Source organism: Moschus berezovskii, chromosome 13 (genome assembly GCF_049115385.1).
Source record: "Moschus berezovskii isolate FMDL1 chromosome 13, NW_MosBer_1.0, whole genome shotgun sequence".
Lineage (NCBI taxonomy): Eukaryota > Metazoa > Chordata > Mammalia > Artiodactyla > Moschidae > Moschus > Moschus berezovskii.
Genome location: NC_142472.1, coordinates 10,937,379 through 10,946,675, shown reverse-complemented (window position 1 = coordinate 10,946,675; position 9,297 = coordinate 10,937,379). Strand labels below are relative to the sequence as shown.

The 9,297-nt window shown below is 44.6% G+C and overlaps 1 long non-coding RNA gene across 1 annotated transcript; it reads left to right on the top strand.

Moving 5' to 3' along the window:
• Nucleotides 1-3,270: 3,270 nt before the first annotated feature.
• Nucleotides 3,271-5,765, top strand: LOC129556636 (uncharacterized). The gene is made up of 3 exons (XR_008686046.2): nt 3,271-3,565; nt 4,086-4,384; nt 5,278-5,765. It is a non-coding gene; the product is annotated as an uncharacterized LOC129556636 (long non-coding RNA).
• The last annotated feature ends 3,532 nt before the right edge of the window (nt 5,766-9,297 follow it).

Sequence of the window (9,297 nt, the reverse complement as noted above, 5' to 3'; positions counted from 1 at the left end):
ACTTAATATGTTTGTGGGGTGAATACACATTGTCGTCTTTAACAGTGATTTGTCTTCATTGTTGTATAGTATTCTATAATAGAACTATATACTACAGGGTGTTATTCCATGCTGCTATAGATGGACATTAGAATTCTATCTTGGTGAACATATCTTTTGGTGAATGTAAATAGGCGTTTAGATCAAGGAGTGAAATTTCTGGGTTATAAAAATATGTGTGCAAAATAACTCTCCACCAATTTACATACCCACTGGCAATGGATGAGCCTTTCAGTTGTTCCACAGCCCTGTCAATACTTGGCATTGTCAGTTTTTAAATTTTAGCTCTTCTGCTGTGTATGTGACTGTGTCTCATTGAAGTTTTAATATGCAATTTCCTCATGATGAATGAAGTTGAACATGTTTTCATTTTTGTTAACCATTGGCTATTCTTCTGATGTATCTGTTCTATCACTTGCCCCTTTTTCTATTTAGTTATCTTTTGTAACAGTTAATAAAAGTCCTTGTATCCTGGATATGAACATTCTGTTGATTATATGCATAGCAAATATTGCTAAACTGCATTAAAAAGTCCAGATGGGACTTCCCTGGTGGTCTGGTGGCTAAGGTTCTGCTCTCCCACTGCAGGAGGCTTGGGTTCGATCCCTGGTTAGGGAACAAGATCCCACATGCTGCAACTAAGACTTGGCAAAGCCAATAAATAAATAAAAGATATAGGGTCACAAAATAAAGCAAACAAATAGAATACTAACACTGTTCACTATCTCACTTATGAGACAAAGGTGAACTATTTAAAAATCCATAAAAATTACCACAATCTGAATTTGAGGGTTGAGGTATACCCAAGCGACCCAATATTTTTTGCAGAAGTTTCAGGAAAAAGGCAAATATATCTAGCGACACAAAGGAGTGAATGAGCAGTAGTTTATCCAGACAAGATGGCATTATCTTGGTGAAAAAGCAAAAAACAGCTCCTGACAGGAGGAATTGGGCTGGTAATCACAGCGAGGCTCTGTTGAGTATAGATTATTTCAGAGAACATGGACCTCAGCTAGGCCACTCTGACCATGATCAAGACAAAACAGGGGCCTGTTGCAATTATGTTTAAACAACAGCAAAACCCTGAACATTGTCCAAACCACAAAATGACCAGACATCCCCCGGCTCAGGCTGAGAATAGTACTTGCTGTTTCTTTACCAACTATATAGCTTTAGCCTCAGTCTAGTTTGCCCTCTTTCTAGATAAGACTTAAGATAACCAGTCTTAAGAATTTCTCTTGCTTCCTGGCAGCATCCAACCCAGAGCAAAGCTCCATTTCTTTAAACACTCCCCCAAACCATCCAGCGCAAGCCCCGAATCCTAAAATTAGTCCCTTTCTAACACCCTTTTACTGAGAACCCCCATGTTGTATATCCTTCATTTTATCAAGCAGTAAACTCAATAGCGACAGACATAAGCCCTGGTGTGTTCCTCCTGGTGGTCTTTGGTTGAAGGGCCTTGACACTGGATTCCCCAAGTGGAATAATCCAACAGCCTGAGACTATTTACTTGTCAGGACACTAAAAACAGACTTATCTCTAGGGTGAAATTACATTAGCCACAGACACTGAAACTGATGGCTAAATAAAATGATTAATTAATAATTTAAAAAAAACCCAGAGGAGTCAGAAAAGGCACAATTATAGACTAAAAGTAGATTAGTGGTCCCTGAAGCTGGATGTGGAAAGAGGGATTAAATGTTAAAGGTCCTCTTGTTTGGGATGATGTTCTAAACCTATATTACGGTGATGACTTGATGGTTTACTAACTCGATAAATTTGCTAAAACTCATTAATTTGTATACTTAAAGTGAGTGAATTGCACGTAAAAAATTATGCCTCAATAAAGTTAACAACAGTAATTCCAGAGAAGACCAGCTACCTGAATCCAGCAAACATTCTCTGTCTGTAAGCAAACTATATGACAAGCTACATTGTAAGCAAAAATTTGGTTGGGACTTAAATTTAGAGCAAGTCGAACTGGCTATATGCGATTAGAATACCTCCATTTACATCACAGACATACAACCACTTCAGATGTGGAGTCTTTATACTTTAGAGTTTGCCTCTGCGGCTTTCATTCTTCCAAATAATCCTTCTTCTGGTACAGTGCCTACTTTTAGCCTATAGGTCAAGTTATGTTGTCCTGGGAACCAGTTTTCATCTTAAAACTTCAGATATCTTGGCTCTGAACTACCATGAGTTGTGTTTACAGCCTCAAGGTCAATTTTATTTCCAAGTTGCAGTGATCAGACTGGGAGGGAAGAGGACAATGGGTGACTTTTTGTCCCTATCACAATTTTATATCAGAAACGGAATGGCAATGAGATGATTTTTATCTTATAAAAAATTTCTACAGGCACACAACGAGCAGGGCACAACTGCCTCTCCTGCAACGTGACACGGAAGTAAGGCTGCCAGGTAAAATATACACACAAGTCCCGTAGATTGGTTGGGATGTACACAGACTTAAAACTTATCCATGGTTTACCTGAAACTAAAATTTAACTAAGACCCTGTATTTCATTTGCGAGTAGACACAGAAGCCCTGGTAACTGCAGAAAAACATACTGTCCAAATAACTTTGGCAAAAGAAGAGTGGAAGAACCAAACTCCAGGCTGTCAAGCAGCCTTGCATCGGAGTTGGCAAAAGCTACCTGTAGCACAGTAAAGGAGAAATCTCCTAAGTGTTAGAGCCAAGTCAGAAATATTAGTTGTCTTGGGAGGAAGGGGAGGGTCACAGTCCAGGGAAGGATGGAAGGAAAACTTCATTTCTTATCAAGAATTTCTGATCAAGAATTCCCCACTCAGCCTTTCTGCGTGGCAGCGGCCAGAGAGCAAGTTCCTACAAGGAAGGGACTCCACTTTGCGGCCTGACGAACGGGGCGATTTTCCCACACCAGTCCCAAGGCACCTGGTAGGCGCACCTGCGCTAGGTAACCGAGGGAAGCCCGGCCAGACCGGATGCGGAAGTGAGGGGTGAGCCCCGCCCCGCGGCTGAGCCCCGCCCCGGCCGCGCCAACCAGGTCAGGCCTCGCGGGGTGACGTGTCTGAACTGTGAAGGCGGAAGCGGAGACGAGGTCGCCCGGGTAGGAGCTGGCGAGGTGCGGCTGGCTGCTGGGCGTGCGCACGCGCAATGCGCGCAGTGGGCGGGCCAGATTGCGGCTGGAACCCGGAGACCATTGTTATAGAGTCAGGCTTCCTTTTTCCGGGTTTTTGCTAATGCTGAGCTCTGCGGATAGAGGTGCTGATGTGGGCAGGGAAGCAAGAAGACACGCCTTAGACACCCCCACTGCTGCTGGCTGGGTCTCCAGCAGCCGTTCCCGTTCCCCTTTCTTTCCTCTGTGAATGGAGGAGGATAAACGCGTGTGGAAAACGTCAGGTTTATGTCAGCGCTGAAAGTCTGTTGTTTTTCAGTCGCTCAAGTCGTGTCCGACTTTTTGCTGTCCCATGGACTGCAGCAGGCCAGTGTTCCCTGTCCTTCACCATCTCCCCAAGCTTGCTCAGACTCACGTCCATTGACTCGGTGATGCCATCCAACCATCTCATCCTCTGTCGTCCCCTTCTGCCTTCAATCTTTCCCAGCAGCAGGGTCCTTTCCAATGAGTTGGCTGATTGCATCAGGTGGCTGAAAGTCTCTGACTGTCAATTCAGATCTAGAATTGATGTGGTCTGGCCAGTACCAAGTCCACTAGTGTTCTCCTGTTACTAGCTCCTCCTTCGTGTTTTAGACGCTACTGTAGCCTCCCGGGGTGTAGAGCTGATGGGGGTGGGGGGGTGAGGCAGTCCACAAATAACCACGTTAATGCTCGGTAAAGATAAGTGTTTTGGAGTGTCAGGGTTAAGCAGAAGAGTGGAATTGAGTGATTTAAAGATTTTCTGTTCAGTCGCTCAGTCGTGTCCGACTCTTTGCGACCCCATGAATCACAGCAGCCAGGCCTCCCTGTCCATCACCAACTCCCGGGGTTCACTCAAACTCATGTCCATCGAGTGGGTGACGCCATCCAGCCATCTCATTCTCTGTCGTCCCCTTCTCCCGCCCGCAGAGTCTTTTCCAGTGAGTCAACTTGTCGCATGAGGTGGCCAAAGTATTGAAGTTTCAGCTCTAGCATCAGTCCTTCCAAAGAACACCCAGGATTGATCTCCTTTAGAATGGACTGGTTGGATCTCCTATGAGGTCGCTATTGTCAAGAGTGGACGCTGAGAGGCTATTGCAGGAATTACTAGTCCGAGAGAACTGAGATTTTGGCTTGGATTAGAGTGTAGCTGTGGATTTGGAAAGTATTGAAAGGATTGAGTGTACTTCAGCGGCCCAGCGAACACAACTTGTTGAAGGATGTGTGTGGTGAGTGACGGAAGAAGAAATTTAGGTTATCTTCTAGGTCTGGGGCTTGAGAAGCAGGTGATATGCAAAACAGGAGGAAAAGGTTGGGATGGGGCCAGTGAGATAGTGAAGATCAAGTATTTAGTGGCACTGGATAAACAGAAGATAGTGGACAAGAAATGTTCATTTTTCTGCCCCTTTCTAAATGTAGAGAACATTTGCTTCCTCTTATTATACTGGAAATCTCTACGACTTCAAATATGGAAGTCTTTTCACCAGCCCAAATAAGTTCAACAAATACGGTAGTTGATTTGCTCCAGGGAGAAGCGACCTAAACACGATCCTACCTACCGCTCAGGCCCCCTCCGCCTCCTACTCACCTTCTCCCCCAACCCCAGCTTTTGTCATAAAAAGGGCTCCCTTGTCTCTTTCCTCTGCCCTGCGCTTAACATATATTCCCGCCCTCTCTCCCATCCTCCCTTAATCTTCTCAACCATCTAAGGAAGATGGACAACGTTTTCTCTCTACTTCCCAGTTCTATTACCTGGAACTTGATAAATGAATTTGCTCAAGGTGCACGTAACTGGATAGTCATGTCCCAAAGCTGCAGTTCTTAGTGGGCACTACTACCTCTGCAAGCAAGATTTCTTCCATTGTTCCGGTTATCCCCACAGATCAGTGGTTCTTAGCCTTTTGCTGGGTCATAGATTCCTTTGAAAATTTAATAAATGTTATAAAATTTCCAGGGGGGAAATGTGCAGATACTCACAAGAATTTAGATAAGGTTGCATGGGGCTCCACACTTTTCTGAATTATCCTCTTAGTAAACTTGCTCATTCTTGAATTCTGAGCTGGGGGTACATCTGGGTTATAATTCCTTGCTATGTGGTCTAAACTGATCCCTTCTCCTGCAGATTTGATTGAAAGTTAAACATCAGAGGAATGGACTTTGTAAACAAAAACTGTGGCCCATCCTTCCAGTTCTGCAAGGATCAAGCCGTTTGCTGCTGCAGTCACCCAGCAACAGTGCACCCTGAGGGGAATTCAAGATGGAGAGAAAATATTCTGTGCTTTGGAGCCTGGCCCTGGATAGTTAAGATGTATATCTAGGGAATAATTTCACTGAACTTGGATGCTTGCATCCGCTCATACATACAAAAGCACTAAAATCTTTAACTTGAGATGTCTATTCAGTTCAGTTCAGTCGCTCAGTCGCATCGGACTCTTTGCGACCCCATGAATCACAGCACGCCAGGCCTCCCTGTCCATCACCAACTCCCGAGTTATTAGCAGTAACTAATTAGCTGATTAGTAACTGATTAGCAGTACCTTTTGATATTGGCCTAGCTATTTTGTTCCAGCCAAAAAACTCATATACATCCTGTCTCCTCCCTAACCTCTTGAGACCGTTCTTCAGAGCTATCTGAGAGGGGGTTTTCTATGCTACGTTCCTCAGTAAGGGCCCTGAATAAACCTTAAAACTTCCATGTTGTGGTTTTCCTTTGTCACCAAAAGCAAGTTTCTCCTGGAACAATGTACCACACAAATACACACAAGTACGTCGTGCACACACTAGCACAGGCAGCACGTTGCTTCAACAGGAAAAGTGACAGAAATTTGCTCAAGTATGATCATACCAGATTTCTATTTTGCATGAACTACATTTCTCACTGGGCTCTAGAGTATGCCCATGTCTTCCTTTGTAAAGAAATGTCAACTTTATCTTCCCCTACTTGCCTAGTCCCATTTTCCTCCTCACCTCATTTCCACTCACCCTTAAAGGGAGTCTTATTAGTTTATGGAATGTGAAGTCAAGTGGGCCTTAGAAAGCATCACTACGAACAAAGCTAGTGGTGGTGATGGAATTCCAGTTGAGCTATTTCAAGTCTTGAAAGATGATGCTGTGAAAGTGCTGCACTCAATATGCCAGCAGATTTGGAAAACTCAGCAGTGGCCACAGGACTGGAAGAGGTCAGTCTTCATTCCAATCCCAAAGAAAGGCAATGCCAAAGAATGCTCAAACTACCGCACAATTGCACTCATCTCACACGCTAGTAAAGTCATGCTCAAAATTCTCCAAGCCAGGCTTCAGCAGTATGTAAACCGTGAACTCCCAGATGTTCAAGCAGGTTTTAGAAAAGGCAGAGGCACCAGAGATCAAATTGCCAACATCCGCTGGATCATGGAGAAAGCAAGAGAGTTTCAGAAAAACATCTATTTCTGCTTCATTGACTATGCCAAAGCCTTTGACTGTGTGGATCACACTAAACTGTGGAACATTCTGAAAGAGATGGGAATCCCAGACCACCTGACCTGCCTCTTGAGAAACCTGTATGCAGGTCAGGAAGCAACAGTTAGAACTGGACATGGAACAACAGACTGGTTCCAAATAGGAAAAGGTGTACGTCAAGGTTGTATATTGTCACCTTGCTTATTTAACTTATATGCAGAGTACATCATGAGGAACGCTGGGCTGGAAGAAGCACAAGCTGGAATCAAGATTGCTGGGAGAAATATCAATAACCTCAGATATGCAGATGACACTACCCTTATGGCAGAAAGTGAAGAGGAACTCAAAAGCCTCTTGATGAAAGTGAAAGAGGAGAGTGAAAAGGTTGGCTTGAAACTCAACATTCAGAAAACAAAGATCATGGCATCTGGTCCCATCACTTCATGGGAAATAGATGGAAAAACAGTGGAAACAGTGTCAGACTTTGTTTTTTTGGGCTCCAAAATCACTGCGGATGCTGATTGCAGCCATGAAATTAAAAGACGCTTACTCCTTGGAAGGAAAGTTATGACCAACCTTGATAGTATATTGAAAAGCAGAGACATTACTTTGCCGACCAAGGTCCGTCTAGTCAAGGCAATGGTTTTTCCCGTGGTCATGTATGGATGTGAGAGTTGGACTGTGAAGAAAGCTGATCGCCGAAGAATCGATGCTTTTGAACTGTGGTGTTGGAGAAGACTCTTGAGAGTCCCTTATACTGCAAGGAGATCCAACCAGTCCATTCTAAAGGAGATCAATCCTGGATGTTCATTGGAGGGACTGATGCTGAAGCTGAAACTCCAATACTTTGGCCACCTCATGAGACGAGTTGACTCACTGGAAAAGACTCTGATGCTGGGAAAGGTTGGGGGCGGGAGGAGAAGGGGACGACGGAGAATGAGATGGCTGGATGGCATCACCGACTCTGTGGACATGAGTTTGGGTGTACTCCGGGAGTTGGTGATGGACAGGGAGGCCTGGCGTGCTGTGATTCATGGGGTCGCGGAGAGTCGGACACGACTGAGCGACTGAACTGAACTGAACTGAACTATTAGTTTATGCAAACACTATGCAAAAAACAAACTGTCCCACGCAAGGAGCCACTGAATCCAATGCTGGGAACTGGACCCTGCAAACACCTCTGAGTAGCTACTTGAAGATGTGGGGCTGGTTTCTCCCCACTTTTCTTCCTCATCCTGCACCTAACCGTCTCCCAAACTACTTCTTTCCTCCGCCAACTCAGCCGTCATCAGCAAGTGCTTTGTGTAATATTACAAGTCCGTAATGGCAGTCGGATGGAGAGTGAAAAGGTTGGCTTGAAGCTCAACATTCAAAAAACAAAGATCATGGCATCCGGTCCCATCACTTCATGGGAAATAGATGGGGAAACAGTGGAAACAGTGGCTGACTTAATTTTTGGGGGCTCCAAAATCACTGCAGATGCTGATTGCAGCCACAGGACTGGAAAAGGTCAGTCTTCATTCCAATCCCAAAGAAAGGCAATGCCAAAGAATGCTCAAACTACCGCACAATTGCACTCATCTCACACGCTAGTAAAGTCGTGCTCAAAATTCTCCAAGCCAGGCTTCAGCAATACGTGAACCGTGAACTCCCAGATGTTCAAGCAGGTTTTAGAAAAGGCAGAGGAACCAGAGATCAACTTGCCAACATCCACTGGATCATGGAGAAAGCAAGAGAGTTCCAGAAGAGCATCTATTTCTGCTTCATTGACTACGCCAAAGCCTTTGACTGTGTGGATCACAATAAACTGTGGAACATTCTGAAAGAGATGGGAATCCCAGACCACCTGACCTGCCTCTTGAGAAACCTGTATGCAGGTCAGGAAGCAACAGTCAGAACTGTACATGGAACAACAGACTTGTTCCAAATAGGAAAAGGAGTACGTCAAGGCTGTATATTGTCACCTTGCTTATTTAACTTATATGCAGAGTACATCACGAGGAACACTGGGCTGGAAGAAGCACAAGCTGGAATCAAGATTGCCGGGAGAAATATCAATAACCTCAGATATGCAGATGACACCACCCTTATGGCAGAAAGTGAAGAGGAACTCAAAGTCCTCTTGATGAAAGTGAAAGAGGAGAGTGAAAAGGTTGGCTTGAAGCTCAACATTCAGAAAACAAAGATCATGGCATCTGGTCCCATCACTTCATGGGAAATAGATGGAAAAACAGTGGAAACAGTGTCAGACTTTATTTTTTGGGGCTCCAAAATCTCTGCAGATGCTGATTGCAGCCATGAAATTAAAAGACCCTTACTCCTTGGAAGGAAAGTTATGACCAACGTTGATAGTATATTAAAAAGCAGAGACATTACTTTGCCAACAAAGGTCCGTCTAGTCATGGCTATGGTTTTTCCCGTGGTCATGTATGGATGTGAGAGTTGGACTGTGAAGAAAGCTGATCGCCGAAGAATTGATGCTTTTGAACTGTGGTGCTGGAGAAGACTCTTGAGAGTCCCTTATACTGCAAGGAGATCCAACCAGTCCATTCTAAAGGAGATCAATCCTGGGTGTTCATTGGAGGGACTGATGCTAAAGCTGAAACTGCAATACTTTGGCCACCTCATGCGACGAGTTGACTCACTGGAAAAGACTCTGATGCTGGGAAAGGTTGGGGGCGGGAGGAGAAGGGGACGACCGAGA